The sequence below is a fragment of the Mastigoproctus giganteus genome, chromosome 5, assembly GCF_048544385.1.
Source record: "Mastigoproctus giganteus isolate SK-2022 chromosome 5, ASM4854438v1, whole genome shotgun sequence".
Classification (NCBI taxonomy): domain Eukaryota; kingdom Metazoa; phylum Arthropoda; class Arachnida; order Uropygi; family Thelyphonidae; genus Mastigoproctus; species Mastigoproctus giganteus.
In genome coordinates, this window is record NC_143579.1 from 196182829 (window position 1) to 196187889 (window position 5061).

A 5061-nucleotide genomic window follows, 5' to 3' on the forward strand; every position below is an offset into this window, starting at 1 on the left:
ATAATCAATTAAATTTTGAATAGCCAATTAAATGAAATTTAACAGCGGCCCCTCTGACGGGCACCAGGTCCAAATTTATGTAAAATATCACGAGCAGAGATGTGAACAACTACAATAAAATAAAATAAAACAAAAATAGACTGACCATTATGCCCCATCTCAACAGAGGCAGAGGACCACAAGGCCAATAATGGTCAGGGAATCACTGCATTTCGATCGCTAGACAAATCGCCACAAAGGCGAATCAATCAAAAGATCAGTCTGCTATCAGATCGAACCGCCAATGCAGAGGACTTGAATAGCGGTGGTCCTGATGCAGCGAAAATTAAAAATAGGACAAATAAAAGCACTCGAATGCAAAGCCGCACCACTGACAAAAGTAATCTTAACCAGTTTATATAGGCAAAACATGAACTATGGATGGCAGCGCAGCGTCAGCAAATCATGTGATATACTTATATTTGAAATAATTGAAAACTGAATCTTACATTAAAAAAAGAGGGGTAAAGCATACATCAGAGGCAGTAAAAAGCATTTTCCTCTACATGACGCTTGAGATATAAACTTAAGTGAGAATAATGATTAAAAAAATAATAATAAATAAATAAAATAAAATAAAAATGGCAGGACAGAAGAGCGGAAATTGTAAAATTATACATGACGATCAAACCAACAGGGAGGGAAGAGAATAAAATTATTGTAGCAGAAACTCTCAAAGATAATTTAGAAGTCTTAATACAAAGATAATAAAATATAATTAATTAAATTTTGAATAGCCAATTAAATGAAATTTAATGGTGCCCCCTCTGACGGGCACCAGGTCCAAATTTATGTGAAATGTCACGGCAGAGATGTGAACAACTACGATAAAATAAAACAAAAATAGAGTGACCATTATGCCCCATCTCAACAGAGGACTGCAAGGCCAATAATGGTCAGGGAATTGCTGCATTTCAATCGCTAGAAAAATCGCCGCAAAGGTGAATTGATCGAAAGGTCAGTCCTCCATCCGATCCCCAGATCGAACCGCCAATGCAGAGGACTTGAATAGCAGTGGTCCTGATGCAGCGAAAATTAAAAATAGGACAGATACAAGCACTCAAATGCAAAGCCACACCACTGACAAAAGTAATCTTAACTAGATTATATAGGCAAAACATGAACTATGTTTTGGGGATCGGATGGCGGACTGATCTTTAAAGCAGATTGAACGGCGATGTGTGATTCATTGTGTCAGACAGCTTAAATGCATCGGAAACAGTTAGAGATGAAGCTTATGTTGGCGGCCATATTCCGTTGTGATGTGGTTTCTCCATCAAAACAATGCCAGGCCCCATACGGCTAATATTGTGCAGGCAGTGGTCACTACAATAGGTGCAGAGTTCGACCACTTCCCTCTTATTTACCGGGTTTGGCCCCATGTGATCTCTTCCTCTTTCCATGCCTGAAGAAAGCTCTAAAAGGCAAAGTTTCCTATTCGACAACGATGCTTGCCAAGCCACAACGGAAGCACTACACATTCTTTTGAAAAATGGTTTGCAAATAGCATTAAATGCGTGGGTGGCGAAAGTGTGTAAAGTTCAAGGGAGAGTATTTCGAGGGAGAAATCCACAGAAGATTCAGATGATAACTAGATAAGACCTTGCACCAGTCCGCTAATTAAATGATCACCCCTGGTATAAAGCAACAGCAAAAAATAAATAAATTTTCCACTTCACCTGTCCATCCCCTTCAATAATTTTTCTAGTTCTTCCTTGAATTTATTCAAAATATGCACTTCCAAACCAAAAGAGACGAGTTTGTCCAACAAACCACCTGCTGCCTGAACGCAAATCTCCCCACATCTCTCCTGCAACCATGCTTCCTCAATATGAAGTTATATCCCCTCATGTGTGTGTAATCTGAAAAAGAGAATTCCATCAGTAGCGAGCTTGCTTAATCCATCCAATTCAGGTAATCTGATTCAGGTGTTTAAACCTGAATCAGATTACCTCGCATGTGCCTAGTCTCCGTACGTTGCAATTTGCAGAACTGAAGCTTTTTGTAAGAGTACATCCCTCCTGTGCACCCAATCCAGCAGCTCTACATCCTAAAATGAGGCCTCCAGGACTATAAACTCAAGATGCAGCCAAACATTGCCTTTAATAGGATAATCACCTTATTCCTGCTAGAAACGTTCCTGTACATCATTGTTAAACCTCATGAGCTCTACTGGAAGCCTGTCTACATTTTAAGAGAACCTCACATCAGACTGAAAAATTATCCCCAAGTTTCATTTTCCATTATCCTGAGTATAATGCAAAGTAGTTGGTAGGGTAAACTGAGATTACTGCTACCCATCAGCATTACCATGCACTTGTCAATGCTCAAATTTAACTGTCACTTCTCAGCCCATCTGCCTAATTTTGTAGATCGTGTTTAGTAGCTTACCTTTATTACTATCATTAACCGCCCTGCCAACCTTTGTATCATTGAAAACGTAGAAATTAAGTTGCTTCATATATCTTTATCGATATCATTAATAAATACAGGGGAAAAAAATGGCCCCAACACTGATCCCTCGGGTACGTTGTCGGTGTTGTAGTGGGGTTTTAGGAGCATTGGAGACTAAGGCCATATTGCTCTGTGTACACCGATGAGCCAAAACATGACCACCTATCTAATATAATGTTGGTCCTCTCTGCGCAGCTAAAACAGCTTGTACTCAGTGAGGCATGGATGCTACAAGTTTTCTAAATGTCTTGTGGTATCTGACATGTAACCAGCAAATCCTTTAATTCCTGTAAGGTCCGTGGTTGAGACGCTGCAGATTGGAGTTGCTGTTCCAACACAAACCACAGATGCTCGATGGTATTGATGTCTGGGGAATTTGGAGGCCAGGCAATACCTGGAAGCCTTCCTCATGTTCCACGAACTAGTCTTGAACAATTCGGCAGTGTGGCATGGTGCATTATCTTGCTGAAAGAAGGCACTGCCAGAGGGAAAGACCATTGCCATGAAAGGGTGTGCCTGGTCAGCAGTGGTGTTTAGATAGGTGGTAGACGTCAGAGTGGCACATGGATGACTGGACCCAGGGTATCCCAGAAGAACATCCCCCAAAGCATGACGCTGCCACCGGCTTGTTTTCGTCCAACAGTGCGTCCAGGTACCATCATTTCCCAGGTAAACGACGCACACGTACCCAGCCGTCCACATGGTGCAACAGGAAACATGTTTCATCGGACCAGACGATCTTCCAATCACTGAAAATCAGTTTTGATGCTCACGTGCCCATTGTAGACGCTGTTGCCAGTGAACCGTGGTTAGCATGGGCACTCGGAGCAGCCTGTGGCCATGCAACCCCATTTTCAGCAGGGTTCGAGGGATGAAGTACTGTGCATTGTGACATGTTACTCCAGTTTCCGGCTAGTTGCGCCACACTCGCCCTTCCATTGCCAAATACCATCCGGCAGAGCCTTTGCTGACCTCGAGCATCCATGAGCCGTGGTCCAACACCTCGCCGGAAGTTCATGGATTTCCTCTTCTCGGACCGTTTTAAGTAGATACTATGGCTGTGCTGTTTCGGATATGGCCTGACCCAGTTGTCTAGCAATTACAATTTGGCCTTTGTCAAACTCGCTTAAGTCCGCTGCCTTTCCCATCTGAAGAACAAGAGTAACACTAATTAACGGAGCTCAGTATCAGGTGTGTTTTATATACCCTGTCCCAACCCTCGCAGGTGCTTCGATTTGCATAATGTTTTGGCTCATCTGTATATTGTATGCAAGTTGCATGTGTTCTTTGGTAGATTTTCTGTTTGCTGTACAAAAAATCCGAATTGCCAGGAGAAAAAAATGCATGGGATACTTCACCACATTAGTCTATGAAGAACAGTTTGATTACTATCATTGTACAATGCTGTAGAATTATCTACTTGCAATGCAAACAGTCGCCCAAAATTATTAATATGTACAACAACTTGTTCTTCAATATCATTGGACATTTCTTTTATACGCCTGCTAGTTGTGCTGTTCGAAAGTGGTACTATCATTAATTTTTTTTCAGCTTCCTCTCCCAAAATACTTTTCCCGATTACCCGACATGCTTCTGTTTGCAGTACTAATAAAATTCATTTATTCCTGCTGTACAACGTTATTGAGTTTCCGAGTGCTCTTCAATTCATAGCTAAATTTTAATCAAAGAACATTTATTAGTCCAGATTTCTTGATACCCACGTACAGTAGAAGTACTATTATTCAGATACTTGGCAATAATTAAAATAAATACGTTTTTACATAAATGAAACGTTTCTAATTAAAGTAAGTAAGCTTTTTCATAATGATCGCTTTTCATAAATTTACTATTACAGTATACACCGATAAGCCAAAACATAGCCACCTACCTAATACGATGTTGGTCCTCCACGTGCAGCCAAAACAGCTCGTACCCAGCGAGGTATGGAAACTACAAGATTTCTAAATACCTTGTATCTGGTACCAACACGTAACCAGCAGATCCTTTAACTCCTGAGGTAGAGGGGGGCCGACCGGGCTAGCCAGGTGGATAAAGTGCCTTCCTGGCAACCCAAAGGTTGCGGGTTCGAATCCCGCCTCGGGCTTGGATCAAAGTACTGGAAAAACCTTGGGAAGTGCATTATGGCCACAGAAACCGATGCGCCAACAACTACCAAAAAAAAAAAAAAAAAAAAATCCTGAGGTCCGTGGTTGAGACGCTGCAGATCGGAGTTGCAGTTCCAACATAAACCACATGCTCAACGGGCTTGTTGTCTGGGGAATTTGGAGGCCAGGCAATACCTGGAAGTCTTCCTCGTGTTCAGCAAACCAGTCTCGAACAATCCTGGCGGTGTGGCATGGCGCATTATCCTGCTGAAAGCTGGCACCGCCAGAGGGGAAGACCGTTGCCATGAGAGGGTATGTTTAGGTAAAAACTATTATATTCAGGCCACTCAAATAATTAAATTCAGCTGCCGTGCTGTGTGTCTTATGTTTGTTAATTGCGTGTGTTCTATGGTCGATTTGTCTGTTTCGCTGGATTAAAAACCCAAGTTTATGGCGGAAAAAA